Source organism: Desmodus rotundus, chromosome X (genome assembly GCF_022682495.2).
Source record: "Desmodus rotundus isolate HL8 chromosome X, HLdesRot8A.1, whole genome shotgun sequence".
Taxonomy (NCBI): domain Eukaryota; kingdom Metazoa; phylum Chordata; class Mammalia; order Chiroptera; family Phyllostomidae; genus Desmodus; species Desmodus rotundus.
The window spans coordinates 64,051,180-64,069,323 of NC_071400.1; the positions used below are offsets into that span (position 1 = coordinate 64,051,180).

At 37.5% G+C, this 18,144-nt stretch overlaps 1 pseudogene; it reads right to left on the reverse strand.

Moving 5' to 3' along the window:
• Nucleotides 1-577: 577 nt before the first annotated feature.
• LOC112322349 (zinc finger protein 706 pseudogene) lies at nt 578-799 on the reverse strand (annotated as a pseudogene).
• Between the last annotated feature and the right edge of the window lie 17,345 nt (nt 800-18,144).

Consider the following 18,144-nt stretch of genomic DNA (forward strand, 5'->3'; position numbering starts at 1 on the left):
AAAAAACAGGCTACAGAACAGCATGGGTAGTAAGATCTCAGTTTGGTAATGAAACAAAATCATGTATAGACAGACGGGGGCGGGGGAGAGAGGGAGATCCTGCAGGTTATGCACTAGGATCTTACAGTGGTGATTTCTGGGGAGTAGAAATTTTACTTGTTTAATTATTTATTATATTCCCACTGTTTATATTGTTTAATTTTTGTACAATGCTTCTATATTAATGTAAAGTTATTTAAAAGAAAATTTTCTTTTTTTCCTGTGATTTTGTAACCCCAAAGTACTACTTTATTACGTGAGTTATTTTACACAATATGAACATCAATATAATCACATTTGTAAAAAAATTTTTATAACAAGGATGGACTAATTTTCAGATTTCCAAATCAAAGTCAACTGTACATTTATACAGAACTGTTTTTGCATGAAGCCCAAAATAGAACAGCATAAAAATGAGTGTTTCTGTAGCCCCTTTATTTTTGCTGATCAACAGTCAGAAAAGCAGCTGCAGGTTTGTTACCTAAGGTCTGAGACAGCAGAAGAGTCAAAGGTGTCATGAATTCAACTGTGAATAACGTTATGCCTGAACATCAGCCAGTTCTGGAGGAAGTGGAGTCTTAGGATACTTGCTCTCAAAGTGCTGCTTGGAGGTCTTAGGGTCTGGCATTTGTGTCCTCCAGACAGTGCAGGTATGTATTAAGGCAGCTTTGGCAGTAGCCTTTTGGTCATGTCCTTGTTTCTTCTTTTGTCCAGCTTGCTTTTTCTGCTGAGACTGAATCTCCTGCTGTCCATGAGCCATAACCAGGCCTGGGCTGTTTTGTGTCTTGTGTTGGAGATTACACGCAGTGTGAAGGTGGGGGTGGTGCCTGGAGGGTGAGGAAGGGGAGAGTGTGCCCAGCACCACTTGGGCTTCCTCCACCCACCGTGGAGGGGAAAGAGGAAAAAGAAAAAATTCTCAGTCACAATCAAACCTCAGCCCCTGAAGCAATTATCCCAAGCAAAATTATGTTGCTAGAAACTAGTACATAATACAGTCCAGCCTCACACTGCCATCAGAAAGCAGAGCTTATACCGGAGACAACAATATCTGGTGGAAAGAAAAGTAAACATAGAAAATGTGCGAGAAAGAGGAAATCATCTTTCGTTCAGCTTCAACAGTAGGCAAGTTAGATGGTGCTGGTTGTCTAGGGCCCATAACTTCTCAGTTTAAACTCTACTGCCTCTTGCTCTGGAGTTTCTTGGTTGTGTGAAACCTGTCTCTTCACGTGGTTTCCCCACTCTCTCTCTCTCATTTATTTTTCTTCATGAGTTACCCTCAGTAGATTCCTAAAACAGGCATTCAGAAGCTTCTCTTCTTGAGTGCTGATGAGGAAAAATCCATCTGCCTTGGGTTTATTAACCTTAAGAAAACCCTTTGACTTTTCCAGGCCTTAAATACCACTTTACTGATACAGAAACAATTCTTTCTGTCTACTCTTAGGGCTTGCTTTCTCTGAAGCAGGCTCAACTGAGTTTCTTCTTTTTTTTAACTGTGAGAGATGCAAAAACTATACAGAAGAAGAACAAAGAATATTGTAACAAAACCCCACATTCCTCTCACCCAGAATTGTAGATATTTTGCCATATCAGCTTCCTGCAATTAAAAGATATTAGAGATATAGCTGATATTCCTTTTAACCACCACCTGCATTACCATTCTCCTCTGAGGCAACCACTGCGGTCTGAAGTGTATTCTTATCCATTTTCATGCTTTATAAGCATATTTACATCCATAAACTGTATATGGCATTTTTGTGCCTATCCATTTATATAATTGTTTCATTTTTAGTCAGTATTATATTTTTGGGACCCATATTGCTATGTGGAGGTCTAGCACCATTTCTGTACAGTATTCCATTGTATAACATCACCACATTTTATTTTTTGGACAGCATTTTGACATATTGCTCTCCAAATTTGTTGAAGCAGTTGATATTCCCACCAACAGTGTAGGAGTATGCCTATTTCCCAACATTTGCAATAGTCAGATTTTAAAGTATTTGTCTGCCTAATGGCAAGAAACAATACCTCATTTTATTTTCTTGCTCCTCTATGAAGTGCTGCTTGCTCTATGCTGATTTCCTGATTCAGGTAGGGCCTGGCTTGGACTTTCAGCTTCATCAGGAACTGATACTCCAGCCCCTACAGCCTGTGTCAGTCCTGGCTCCCTTGTAACATACATGCACATCCATCTCACCTTTAGGGAGTCTCTCTCTGTTTCTGGCTCCTGGAGAGCTCCTTGTTTGTTTGTTTTCAAGCTCAGGTGTCCATTTTTAACTTTAAAAATATTTTATGAAAACATGGGACAACTGTTTCAAATTCAAACAAACTAAATGCATGAAGTGCAATGCATAAAACTTAACTGAATAATGGATATCTTAAAAGACTTTGTTTATTTACTTTTAGAGAGAGGGGAGGAGAGGGAGAAAGACAGGGAGAGAAACATCAATGTGCGAGAGAAATATCAATCGGTCGCCTCTTCCATGCACCCCAACCAGGACCGAACCTGAAACCCAGGTATGTGCCCTGACCGGGAATCAAACCAGTGACTTTTCGCTTTGCAGGATGACACCCAATACCAACTGAACCACACAAAATCCTGAATTTTTAAAGTGCTATGAAAAGACATTTTGAGCACAACTAGGGAAATCTTAGTATGGCCTGATATTAGATGACATTAAAATGTTATTGTGAGAATATTATCGTTCATTTCCTTAGGTGTGATAAAGGCTTTGTAATTAAGTAGGAGCATGTCTTTTTAAGATGTGCATTGAAGTTTAGGGGCAATGTAAGTCAACTCATTTCAGGCGGATAGATAGATAGATAGATCATAGATAAAGCAAATATAAGGAAATGTTAACAGCTGAAGCTGAGTGGGGGGCATAATGATATGCATTGTACTAATTTGAACTTTTCTATATATTTTAGATTTTTTACAATAAAACGACTGGAAATATTTTACACTAGGTTTCTAGGTATTTGAGACAGGGATGATGGCAGGTTTTAACAAATGCTTAAGTCACCCTCTTGATCTAGAAGCTCAGCTAAATTTTTCATATTTTAATCTGCTTCATAGGTTGGTTACGGTTCCTTCTTCAATGTGTGCATGGCTACATTAGTTAGGATATAGGCCTAGCTTCTTGTAATGGAGACCTAAGTTAACAGAGGCTTAAATAAAACAAAATGTATTCCCCTCAGATGTAATAGACCAAAAGAAAGCAGTCCAGGACTGTGTGGTAGCTGTTCTATGAGGTATCCAGAAATTCAATTTCCTGGTCATCACCAGAATGGTGCTCCCATCCATGTGCTACAAAATCGCTCCCATTTTAGCCAGTAGGATGAAGAAGGGAAGGGCTCTCACATTAAGGACTGGATTTAAAACTTGTACACATCCTTTCAGTCACATTTCATTGACTAATATTTTGTCACACCTAGCTGCAATGGCGAATGGGAAATGCAATCTTTAGCTGGGCAGGTATGTGCATACCTAAAAATGTAATTACTTTGAAAGAAGGTGAGAACATATATTAAAGGACAATTAGCAGTGTCTGATACATTGGTTACTGCTTTTTGAATTGCAGTGTGTTCCTTCCTTTTTCCTTAATTTTGTTTTCAGATGCAGCCACTTCTTTTTGTAACAAACTCTTCAATATTTTGTCTTGTGAGGTCCATCATAGAAAAAGATACACTCAAAAAAATTCTAGTTAATTAAACCTTTATGGTGATCATTTTGCAATATATACATATATCAAATTGTTATGATGTACACCTTAGACTAATATGATATTATGTCAATTACATCTCAATAAGACAGAAAGGACAGGAATTCTGGATCTGGCAAAAGCATCCATGGTTCAACAATTCCTGTCTACTTTAACCTCATAGAATTGGATAATTTCACCAGGAGGTATTCTCCTATTAAAATCAATATGTAGTCTAGGCTTAACAATCTATTATTGTCTTGCCTGATTCCCCTGTTGTTTGTCTCATCTTCCCCAATTTCCTTTTCTTGGAGTCTTAATCCCATACATATTCTGAGCATGTGCCCATGAGAACATGTCCTACCAGCTTCCCCACCCATAACTGTGTTGCCTAGAAGCACATCTTAAATACCTGAAGTATTTTACAATCGTCTTCTTAGTCTCCCTTTTATAAATGTCCAAATTTGTACCCACTTTAGATCATGGTATATAGTAGTTTTCTACTGCTTTTTTTTTTTTTTTTGACAAGTTACCACAAATTCCAAGGGTGAACAATATGAATTTCTTATCTCACTGTTCTGTAGGCCAGCAGTCCAGATTGGCTGAACTGGTTTCTCTGCTCCAGTTTTCCCAAGGCCATAATCAAGGTATCAGCCAGCTAGGCTCCTATTGGGAGGCTCTGCAAAGAATCTGCTTCCCAACTCTTTTAGGTTGCTGTTAAAATCTAGTTATTTCTACAAATAGACCTGAGGACTGTGTTTTCTTATTGGCTGTCAGCTGCGGGTAGCCCCTACATTTTACACTTGGAATCCCTCTGACTTCTTCTGCCATATCTCTCTTGCTGTCAGCCAGGGTAGGTTCTCTGCTTTTAAGGGCTCATGCTATTAGATTGGGCCTATCTGGAAAATCCAGGATAATCCCCTTATTTTTAAGTCTGTACCCTTAGTTGTACCTACAAAGTCCCTTTTTGTCATGTAATATATCATATTCATAGGTTCTAGGGATTAGAGTATGAACATCTTTGGCAGGGTATTGCATTTTGCCTACTACGTTTTTTTTTTTTTTCATTTGCTCTAAATACAGACTCTCTAAAGTCAGCTTTCTGAAAATACCTTTATATTTGAATACCTGCTCTGAGCATTGTAGTTCTGGATTCTCACTGATAGAGTGATTCCAGTGCACTTTTTTTCTCTTCTCCCTACATCTCCTTGATTTCTTTGGAATCCAGACAACCTCTCTGACCTATTAACAATGAAAATATCTCCCTGTGTTTAGTAACATTTTTTTTAAATCTTTTTTAATGTTGGTTTTTAAAAAAATATTGATTGATAAGGGACAGTGAGGAGAGGGGATTACAGGAACTACTTTAAAGGACACATGGCCAAAATCAAGGGGGAGGGTGGAGGCGGGGGAGGGAGGTGGGTTAGGCTGGGGTGGGGTGGAGGGGTGGGGAGAAAAGGCATACAACTGTAATTGAATAACAATAAAAATTTTAAAAAATATTGATTAATTATTGATTGAGAGAGAGGAAGGTGAGAGAGAAACATCAACTTGTTGTTCCACATATTTAGGCATTCATTGGTTGTTTCTTGGATGTGCCATGACTAGGGATTGAACCAGCAATGTTGGTGTATCCAGACAAAGTCCTGACCAACTGAGCTACCTGGTCAGGACCATTTTTAAGAATCTTTATATTTGAGCATATCTTCTTTTTCCCTTTTAGCTGTGTAATTAGTTCTCCAAGATCACATCTTCCTAAGAAAAACCCTCTTTCCCCAGCTTAAGTAGCATATCTTCTTGGATATTTTTCTTTTTCTTTCTTTTTTTGTTGTCGTTCAAGTACACCTGCCTCCATTTTCCCACCACCACTTTCCCCTTCCCCACCCACCTCCACCTCCCACCTCAATCCTTCCCCCCTTTGGCTTTGTCCACCGGTCCTTTATACATGTTCCTTGATGACTTTTCCCCTTCTTTCCCTCATTACCCACCTCCCCCTCCCTCCTGGCTACTGTCAGTTTGTTTTTTATTTCAATGTCTCTGGTTATATTTTGCTTGCTTGTTTGTTTTGTTGATTAGGTTCCACTTATAGGGGAGATCATATGGTATTTGTCTTTCACCGCCTGGCTTATTTCACTTAACATAATGCTCTCCTCTCCAGTTCCATCCATGCTGTTGCAAAAGGTAGGAGTTCCTTCTTTCTTTCTGCTGCCCAGTACTCCATTGTGTAAATGTACCACAGTTTTTTGATCCACTCATTTACTGATGAGCACTTAGGCTGTTTCCAGCACTTGGCTATTGCAAGTAAAACAGAAGCTTATTTTTATTTTTCTGATGTGTTATTATGGGAATCTTCAAACATACACGAAACCAAAAAGAACACTATAGCAAACTCCTATGAATAATATAATGAATTACTCAGCTTCAACAATTATCAACACCTTGCCAATTTTAACTCATCTATTCATACATTTTTCTGGAATATGTTTTAGCAAATCTCAGGCATCATGTCATATCACTCATGAATAAATTAGTATGAAGCATTATTTTGAAGGAAATCCAGTACCTCCTTTATTATGTGAGCAAACCATTCTTATCAAAGGTGGTCCCTAAAGCTTTTTTGCTTAGTTTTAGAATTTTAATAATTTTAAGATGTTTCTCCACTGCAATACAAGAAGATGCTATATCCTGTATATGGTGAGGGCTACCATTTCTCTCTCTGTATCTTGACAAAAATCACCTGCCTTCCTAGGTTAAACTCATAGTCTGGGTCTTTAAAATCCAAAGTCATAATTATGTCTTGTATAATTAATAAATCCAGAGCAAACCTGAGACCACGCAAAGATGGTGGTTGGAGCAGAGGAGGAATGAGTCTAGGAGTCTGTGGATGTACCACAAAAATTCAAGAAGGCTCTACCATAGTGTTTTCCATGTCTCTGGAACAGGATGCAATTCAAATCCAGGTAGAAGAACAGCAATGATAGAATGCTACCTACTAAAAATAAAAGATACCATCACACTCTGTAGGAATTTGTGGTTCGCATGGAATTTAGCTATTTTTGCAGTTAAAAGCCCCAACCTATAGTCCTGGCTGAGGAACAGGAAAAGCAGAGCAAAAATTTTTCTGCCCTCTGATATTGAAAAAGCCTGATTGTTGAAGCTGTTTCGAGGTAAGCCTTAACCAGGACCAAAATATTATTTTTCTGATACTCTAACCCCTGCCTCAGCCACAAAAACATGCACAGTCTGTTTTTACTAGGGTCCACTTGGGTCCACCTGCTTTTAAAGACCAGCCACAGTTGTAAAGTCAAAAATGTACGAGGCCTGTGTTTTCTAAGGCTGCTGTCTATTAAAAGCAATTGAATGCAACAGACTCCAATCATGATATAAACTGCTGCAAACTCCCAAAGTCAATGATGCACCTGTCCAGTGCTTTCTAAGATCTGCCCTTATGGGAGGAAAATGCAGCTGGAACACCTGTGCATACAGGCCATCACTGTCCCATAAAGAGAACTGACTCCCTCAAATGTTACTTTGGATGGCAAATGTCAGTCATTGTTTTCATTTCTCAATCCATACACCATGGGGGTCTTTCTAAAGGTCATATAATCACACCACTATCTCCCTTGACTTCTGAACTAATTAAGAAATAGACACAGGAGTCAAAGAGTGATCAGAATATTAAGATTTATTGTTGACAAGATTGGTTTAGAGAATGGGTCTGTGGCCTGCAGCCTGAATCAGGTTTTCAAATTTTTGTTCCCAAGCCTAGACTTTTGCACCTTCTTGAGGGAACAGATGGGTCTGCACAGCAGCCCCTCACCCAGCTTAGCTGTCTCTAGTGCAACTGACCACATGGAGGACCAAAGAAGAAGACAGAAACATGGTATACGCAAGGGAGCTCTGAAAAGTAAAAAGCAGGTAGCTTAACAGGGGTTGAGCAATAAGCCCTGAATTACATTATGGAACCTCACCAATCAGTCCCTGTAGGGAGGAGGTAATGAGTGAAAAGGGGATCAGGGGTGATGGGAAGTTCTTTCTTTCAAAAAAATTTTTATTGATTGATTTTAGGGACAGAGAGAGGAAAGAGGAGAAAGAGAAACATCAATTTTGTTGTTCCATTTAAGTATGCATTCATTGGTTGATTCTTGCATGTGCCCTGACTGGGGATTGAACCCTCAACCTTGCATATCGTGACGATGCTCTAATCAACTGAGGTATCTGGCCAGGCCTTCAACAATATTTCTTTACGTTAGCAATAAACAACTAGAAAAAAGTAATAAAAAAGATACCTAAAATTAATCAATAGACCAAAATAAAAACTTTTCTTTAGAAATGTTAGGATAACAGAAAACAAACAGAACAGACTGCACGGTAAAATGCTTTAATATGTAAACATATAACTAAAAAAGAAAAATACTTAAAATAATATGACTATATTAACACCAAAACATCTTTTGTATCAGTAAGTATAAATGGTCTTAGCTCACCTACTTAAAGAGAAACACTTTCCATTGGATCACTGAGCAAAACCCAACTGATGTATTCAAGAGAGGCAACTAAAACAAATCTATTCAGAAATGCTAAAAATATAAGAAAGGGCAAAGGTATAGTAGTCAAATGCCAATAAATAAAGCAGGGGTTGCAGTCTTAATGATCAGACAAGTTGAACCCTCAGAATGAAAGGCATTAGTTAACTGCGAAGGTCCTTATAAACAAGGAAAGACTGAGGAACTGTCACAGATTGGAGTAGATATGATGACTAAATGCAATGTGGGATCCTAGGTTGGATCCTGATACAGAAAAAAGAAAGCTAAAATCTGAATAAAGTCTGGTGTTGAGTTAATAGCAATGTACCAATGCTAATCTTTTAGTTTTGAAAATGAAGTTACACATTTATATGACAGGCAACTAGGTGACAGCTATGCCTTTGCAATTGTTCTGTAAATCTAAAATTATTCCAAAATAAAAAGCTTACTATAAAAAAGCATTAATCAAGGCAAAAAGGCTATGATTCACAATGAGAATATAGAGTTATGACTATTTTTGTACCAAATAACAGCAACTTTCACAAAGCTGAAATGTTAAAAGATACAAGAGACAAGGAGAAATGGACAATAGATTGAAATATGCTAAAAAGCAGGAGATATTTAACTCATCTTTCTCATTCCAGGGCAGGTCAAGTCAACAACAGCAGCAGCAGCAGCAAACCAGTGAGAATATAGGAGACCTAAACAAAAAAATCGATATTAAACCAAGAAGAAAATCTCAGTAAATTTCAAAAGTGGACCTAATACAATGTTTTCTGATCACAAGTGGATAAAAACTAGAAGTCAATGTAAAACGGATCTTCCATCTGAATATGTTCAAAACTCTATCAAACAACTCTCGGGTCAAAGGGGAAACTCAAACCAAAGTTGCTGAATTTCTAGCCAATAATGATAATGAAAACACTACATATCAGAATCTGTGGATACAGATAAAGTGGTCAGAGGAAAGTCCACAGCCTTAAAATACTCACATTAAAAATGAGGGAAAAAGAAAAAGTGTCTGACTCAAAAAATTAGAGAAAAGAAAACAAAATAAATGTAAGGGGAATAGAAGGAAAGAATTAACAAAGAGAAAAGTTCAAATAAAGGACTTAGAAAACAGATAGAACTAATTAATAGATGGATCAATTCCATGAAAAAAATTTATAAGCCATTAAATAGCATAATCAAGAAAAGGAGAAAGCACAACTATACAAATTCAGAAATGAAAAGTTGGACATTGTCATAGTATGAGGACATTTTAAACAGCATAAAAGACTTCCTCATACAACTCTATGCAAATTGTTTTAAAGACCTAGAAAAAATGGGGAAAATCCTAGGAAAATATAATATTCCAATATACTTTTTAAAATTTTTTATTTCTTTTAAAAAAATTTAAATCCTCACACCAGGTTATGTGTATTGATTTTAGGAAGAGAGGAAGGGAGGGAAGGAAGGGGAGGAGGAGAGGGAGAGAGAAACATCGATTTGTTGTTACACTTATTTATGCATTCATTGGTTGATTAATGTATTTTCCCTGACCAGGGAAGAGATCAAACTCACAAAGTTGTATCCAGATGATGCTCTAACCAACTGAGCTATCCGGCCCGAGCTGGGAAGTTCTCTTCCTAATACTTCTGAAAGGGCAATTCCTGTACAGATGGGAATGTTAGAAAGTAAAACATCGCATAACTAAAAAACATGGTCAAAGGGGAAGAACCAAAAGAAGGGCTCACTCCCCTCCCCAGGGTTTGCTTTCTTCAGTGGCCAGTTTCATATCCTTACTCAGGCCTGGAACAAACTAGAATGTAGTAATATGTAGAAATGGGTGTTCCAGTGCCCAGTAGAAAGAGTGGAACTTACTGGTTTCATCCCATGAACATCTTTTAAGAGTCTAGCCTGATTACTGTGACCATCAGGGAGGGAGAAAACTTTAGAGCTAAGTCAAACCTGTTATTGGTGAGGGTGGTTTATTTGTTTGTTATGTTTTGTGTTTTGTGGGCTTTTGGGGAGAGCAGATGGCAAAAGACATCAAGTCCAAATGCAAGACAGGGGATAAAAGAGAGCTTAAAACAGCTTGCAAACTGGTAGCCTGCCGAACAAATCCAGTCCACAGATGTGTTTGATTTGCCCCATAAGAATTTTTAAAATATTTTTTAAATTACTTGTCAGCATATAAAATTGGTAAAGTTCACATAAAAACCCAGGATTTATGGTTTCTCTGGATAAGCTGGTAGATTTTGGATTTGTGGATGTGCATTTCTGTATGACAAAATCAGCTGGACAGAGAGTAGCCACTACTTCTTTTGTGAAGGGGCACAGTCCCCACCTAGGCTTTTGTGTGATGCACCTAGCCCCTGCCTACATTTGAGTCTGTGATCTCTGAATTAAATTGACCAACATTAGAGATTGTTATCTAAAAGCAATTCAAATCATCCATCTCCTTGAGTGTTTAATTATGCCCGAGTGAGTATTTGGCAATGTGGACAGAGCCAGGGAGGTGTGTGCCAAAAATCTGACCATCCATCAAGAGGGAAGGGGTGAGAAGACATCTGTCTATGTAATGAGGATGCAGAAATTGTTATGAAAAGCAAGAGAAAAGAGGGCCACAGCCCGAAGTGTGGAGGGGCAGGCTAGGCTGGAGCAGGTGACATCGGGAGTCAATTACAGCCAAGTGTTGCTAAGGCAACTCGGGCTTCATGAACTGCCTGGAGGGCCTCTGGCCTTCACACCGCTAAGGCAGCTGATTTAGAAGGCCAGAACTCTGAGGTCAGGGAAGCTTATGAGAAAAAAAGATAAGGTTACGGAAGCATTATCCTGGTGTAGGGTGTAAGTCTTGATAATAGAGGCAGAAGGAGCCACATGTTACACAAAGCTACTGGTGGCCACTCAAATGGCCTCTGGAAATGAGAACCATTACATCTTCCTCCTTAAGGACACTTCTTTCCAAACTGCAGATCATAACTCATTAGTGGGCTGTGAAATTAATTTAGTGGGATAAAACTGGCATTTTCTAAATTAAAAAAATAAATACAAGTTTTAAAAACTAGAGTGCATTACATACAGTAAATTCTGTTTTGTGAAACGTTGGTTGCAGATGTGTATGTGTGCGTGTGCACAGTTGCATGTGTACTGAGTTGTGGTGTCAAATATGTTTCTTCCTATGTGAATTGTGCTCATAATGTTTGAAAGCCCCTGTCACAGGCTACAGAGTCAATCAGTCATTGTGACCAGCTGACTGGATGTGCCAAATTTGGCATGCCTAGTGGACTTTTTTTTCTCTTTTGTCTTTGCTGTTGTGAGCAAGAATGGCAGATGTAGGCCAATTATAACCTTCGAAGGAGGAGTCTCTGGTATCAGAAAAAACACAGGTAATGTTGGGCCAACTGGGAAACAGGTTTTGGGGTGTGGCTTCTCAGAAGAGGCACAATGCCACCTGACTGCTTGAGACTCTACCCCCTGGGAGTGGTAGCACTGTGGGTGAGTGTGCAAGTGAGGCCAGAGAGCTTGCTCCACAGTGCTGAACCCAAATTCTGTTCTTGTCTGGAATTTTCCAGGACTTCTAGGAGCAGCATCATTCCCATCATTTTTTGCATGGCTCACACTGTTGGTACCCTACCCAATGGCCATCCTTCACTTTCTTCCTCCCTAATAGAGGCCCCATTTTTGTTGATACTTAGGGTGACCTTGTGCATCACAGGAGCTGGTATTCTCAAATGAAGACCTACAAAATATGAGCCCCCAAATTTTATGGTATCAAAAATATAACAATTACTCAGTCAACTCAATATAAAAGTTTCTAAATGTTTAATCTCAATTTCTGCACTTTGTCATGGACTGGTAACCAACAGTTGGCAGACTAGCACCAGTCCAGGGACCACACTATAAGTAACATGGGTCTGAGCTAAGTAATCATGGTAATTCCATTTCCCTTGCCAAATGGTTGATTTAGGCATGGCCAAGAGACATGATTTCTGGCCATTGACATAAGAGAGGATGTCTACTTGGGCACCTGGGAAAAGTTTGTCCTGTCTTCATTGAGGACACATGACATGTACACTCTTTGTTACAGCCTCTTGATGTTATTGTATGACCATGCGATGCCTGAGTTGCTGCAGCCATCTTGGAATCACAAGGCAAAGGACCAACAGGCTGAGGACGGTGGAACAGGATGGAGGGAAACTGGATTCTCAATCGTATTGCCAAGCTACTGAATTACCTACTTCTGAATCCCTCTGTATATGAGATAATAAAGTAGACTTATTGGTCCAACTTGACCCACTTTGTTTTGGCTTTGTTGTTATTTGCAACTGAAAGAATTCTGATTGATGTACCTTGCAGGCCATGATAGGGTTAACTAATTTGGGTACAGAGGTCTATCGATACCTATGCTATTTTATAGAGAGCTCAGAATTCCCAGAAAAACAAATCATAAGGATACAAATGGTTAAACAAAGCTGCAGATGTCATTCTAATTCTACCATCATTTTTGTGTATTTAATATACAGTAAATTTGATTTTTGTGTGTATAGTGCCATGAATTTTAACACATGAATAGATTTGTGTAGCCACCGCCACTATCAGGGTATAGAACAGTTCAATCACCTCATAAAACGTCATCATGCTATTGCTTTGAAGTCAGGCCCTCTCCCCACTAACTACTGATCTGTTCTCCATTACTATGCTTATATTCTTTCAAAAATGTCATATAAACAGAAGCATGCAGTATGTAATATTTTGATATCATCTTCTTTCACTCAGTGTAATGCCTTTGAGACTCATCCAAGTTATGCAGGTTCATTGCTTTTTATTGCTGAGTAGTACCCCCCTGGATGGCAATATCAGAGGTTGTTTATCTGTTCATCCCTAAGGAATATTTGGGTTGTTTCCAGGTTTTGGTGTTTGTGAATAGAGCAACTTAACTTTTATGTACAGGTCTTGCGTGAACATAAGTTTTTACTTCTCCGGAGGATATAACTAGGATTGGGATTGCTGGGTCACATGGTAAGTGTACATTTAACTTTGTAAGAACTTGCCTAACTTTCCCAGGATGGTTGTACCATTTTGCATTTCTACCAGCAATATAAAGAGTTCCAGATATTTTCCTGTATTTTCTTCTTAAAATCTTATAATTTTATGATTTACATTTAGATCTCCAATCCATTTGGAGTTAATTATTATATAAGGTGTGAGGTTTTGGTCAAGGTTTATTTCTTATATATGAATGTCCAATTGCTCAAATACTATTTATCATTTCTCCATTAAATTCTTTGCACCTTTGTCAAAAATCAATTGAACATATTTGTGTGGGTTTATTTCTGCATTCTCTATTCTGTTGCATTGGACTATATGTATATCCTTTTGCTAATACCAGTCTGTCTTGATTACTGTAGCTATATAGTAAGTATTAAAATCAGGTGGTGTGATTCCTCCAGCTTTATTAATCTTTCCAAAATCACTTTGGCTATTCTACTTCTTTTGCCTTTCCATATACATTTTTTTATTTTTTAAAGATTTTATTTATTTATTTTTAGACAGAAGGGGAGAGAGGGAGAGAGGGAGAAAAACATCAATGTGTGGTTGCTTCTCACGTGCCCCCTACTGGGGACCTGGCCTGCAACCCAGGCATGTGCCCTGACTGGGAATCCAACCAGTGACCCTTTGCTTCACAGTCCAGCGCTCAGTCCACTGAGCCACACCACCAGGGCTCCATATACATTTTAGAGTCAACTCATCTGTATCTACAAAAAAAAAAAATCTTGCCGAGATTTTGATAGTCTATAGTTCAATTTAGGGAAAACTGATATCTTTGATATGTTGAGTGGTCCATTCCATAAACATGGTTATTTCTCTGGTTATGTTTAGTATTTGGAGATTTCTTTCATCAGCATTTTGTAGTTTTCAGCATACAGATCCTGTACATGTTTTGTTGGATTTTTTTACCTAAGTATTTCATTTTTTGGAGCTATTATTAATAGTATTGTTCTTTGCTAGTATATAAAAATGTGATTGATTTCTGAGTGTTGACCTTGTATTCCGTAATCTTGCTAAATTCACTTATTAGTTCTAGGTGTGTATGTGTGTGTGTATTATTTGGAATTGTCTGTGTACACAATCGTATTATCTGTGAATGGGAACAGTATTATTCCTCACTTCTCCTTTCCTCTACTCTCCCTCTCTAACTGCCTAGAGTTGAGATGCCTAATTTGCATGAAATGTAAGAATGGAGGATACGGTATTTGTCCCTCACCGGCTGGCTTATTTCACTTAGCATAATGCTTTCCAGTTCCATCCATGCTGTTGCAAAGGGTATAAGCTCCTTCTTTCTCTCTGCTGCGTATAATTCCATTGTGTAAATATACTATAGTTTTTGGATCCACTCATTTGCTGATAGGCACTTAGGTTGCTTCCAGTACTTGGCTATTGTAAATTGTGCTGCTATGAACATTGGGGTGCATAGATCTCACCTTTAACTGGAACATAATCAACAGAAGAAAAAAGCAAACAAAATATAACCAGAGACACTGAAGTTAAGAACAATCTAACAATAGCCAGGGAGGAGTGGGGAGGGGACAGTGGGGAGAGGGGATTACAGGAACTACTATAAAGGACACCTGGACAAAATCAGGGGGGGAGGGTGAAGGTGGGGGAGAGAGGGGGTTCAGCTGGGGTGGGGTGGAGGGATGGGGAGAAAAGGCATACAACTGTAATTGAATAACAATAAAAATTTTTTAAAAAAAGAATGGAGGATACATATATTTGTTATAGGTCATCTGAAAACCATTCAAGTTGTTTAGAAATAATTCTTTTAAAAAGATGATAAAATATTATATGCAGATAATGTGATCATGTACTATTAAAATGATAAAAACAATAATAACATTTTAAATAATAAATATTACAGCCCTGGCTGGTGTGGCTCAATGGATTGAGTGCTGGCCTGGAAACCAAAGGGTCACCCGTTTGATTCCCAGTCAGGGCACGTAATTGGATTGCATGCGGCCAGGTCCCTGGTGGGGGGCGCTCAGGAGGCAACCACACATTGATCTTTCTTTCCCTCTCTTTCTCCCTCCCTTCCCCTCTCTAAAAATAAATAAATATTACAAAAATACCAGTACTTCTTATGTGCCAGGGACTATTCTAATAATTGTACATAAATGAACTTATCTAGTAATCAGAACCCTACGATTTGGGTACTATTATCCCCATTTTATAGATGCAGAAACTGTAAATGGCAGAGCTGGCTCCAAAGCCAGGTAGTCTGGCTCCAGAGCTTGAACTCTATAGCCATTACAAACTAGAACAGAAGATTCTAGAAATGGACTCCAAAATATCTGGGAGATTAGTATTTGATAAATGGGGCATTTCAAATACATGAGTAAAATACCAACTATTCAATAATTATGTAAGAACAATTGGATGGCTACTGGGAAAAATTAAAGTTGGAAACCTATATTTGTACTGTACATCAAAATAAAACTCATATGGCATAAGTATTTAAAGGTAGAAATTAAAACCATAAAAGTGCAAAGAGAGACCATAGAGAAAGAGTTTTATAATCTTGAGGTAGGGAAAGCTTTTCAAAGTACAGCACATAAGCCAGCTATTATAAATGCAATGATCAGTAATTCGATTGTATAAAATTTTTTAAATTCGTGTATTCTAAGAAACAAACTGACAATGCTAAAAGATAAATAACAAACTGAGGAAAATATTGGGACAGGTAGACAAAGAGTTAGTATCCACTATATAAAAAGACTTATTCCAAATCAATAAGAAAATACTAAACTCAATAAAAACATGAGCAAGCAATGCAAACAGGCAACACATTTGAAAAAGAAAAAGCAAAAGGTACTCAGCTTCACAAAAGATCAAAAACACAAAAATGAAAGCAATGAAATATTGCTTTGTAACAGATTAGAAAGAAAAAATGAGTGAAAATACACAGCTTTGGCAAGGGTATGGGGGGAAACACTCTCATACTCTGATACTAATAGTATAAATTTGTATAATTTCTTTTGGAGGATGAGCTGGCCACATCTATCTGATTGTAAAATACGCACACTCATTGTAGCAATTTCATTTCCAAGCATCTGTCTTACAGAAGTACATACATATGCAAAGAAAGCTATTTATAAGGATGTTCATTTTTCGCACTCTATAATAATAAAAACTTAGTAACAATCCAAAGGATCATCCACAGTATGCAACTAATTAAAAATAGGGTAAATCATAATCTATTTTTACCTCATCCACTCATTCCTGAGGATCCTCATGGGATTTCTTATAGCTCACTGTTACTGTCACTTAAATCAGCATAACTTTGTAACCTGTAAAGTGGGCATGATCATAATACATGGCTCATAGGGTTGTTTATTCATTCATTCCTTCAAAAAGTATTTATTGAACAAGTACAATTGCCAGACACTGTGGGAGGTGATGGGGTACAGATACAAACAAAACAGACATGGTCTGGCTCTTGAGGAACTCATTATCCAGTGTGGGGGGGGTGTCTGGGGAGGGCAGACATTAATCACACGCACAACTGTACGATTGTCTTGGGTGCCTAGGGAGGAAAATAGCAGAGTACGATGGAAGTGTATTATAGCGTGCCCCGATTCAATCTGTGGGGAAGTAGGGAAGGCTTCCCTGAAGTGATATTTGATTTTTTTAAAAGATAATGATAAGCCAGGCACTTTGTATAAATGCCAGCTCCAGAGATTAGTGAAAAATAATAAGGTAGGTGTATATATACATAGAAAGAATGTCAAGAGAACATTAAGTCAGTAAAGCAAGCTGTAAAACACTTATATCATGATTCCCCTCTTTTAATGGCTTAAAAATCTGTATTATAATACATATATATCAATGTATAGATAGAAAAAGGTCTAAAGAATATATGCCATACTAACAGTTGTTAAGTCTATTAGAATAATTTATAAATTTGTCTGGCATTTTGTAATCAGAACACACACACATATATAAGTGACAGCGTGAACGTTAGGAATATTAGTATTATTCAAGGCAAAAAGTTTTAAATAAGATAAAGGGAGACACTCATAAAAGATACCATCTACCAAGAATATCTTGTCATAAACATATAAACCATAAAATATTCCATTAAAATATATTTAAAAATTAGAAAAGCTGATAAGTTGTGCTTTATAATCTGTTTTTTTTTAAAGTCTATGCAACCCTTGCAAAATGTGACCATGTACTGAGTTACAAAAGGAAGTATAATACATCTTCAATATTAGAAATCAAAAAAGTCACATTATTGGACCACAGTGCAATACAACTACCCTCTAACCACAAAAGCAGCCAAAAAGAAGTTAGTCACTTCAAAAGTCAAATAACACCTTTAAGTAACTCAAGGTCAAAGAGGAAGTCAAAACCAAAATTTTAGACCAGAACTCAATGAGAATGAAAGCACTACATACTAAGGTCAAACACAGAAAAAAATTATAACTTTAAATGCTTTTAGAAATAAATAAGAATGAAAATGAATAAACCACACGCTTAACATAAGCCATTACAAAGAAAACAGCAAAACAGGGAGAACTAGAAGATACCATAAATACAAAAGTTGAAAGTAATAATTTATTAGAGAATAGAAAAATTGTAGGATAGGGAAATAAATCTGAGGAACAGTTCTTTGAAAATATCAACAAACCAAAGAAACCTCTATAGTTAAAATAGGAAGAGAGAAATGCATCAAAACTATAAGATGGTTTGATGGATGGATAGATAAGACAAATGATAGCTATGTGATAAAATCTATGTTGTGGGTAGGTAGGTCTTCACTATAAAATTTCTTAAACTTTACTGTATAACTGAAAATATTTATAATAAAATAGATAAAAATCTATTACCATCCA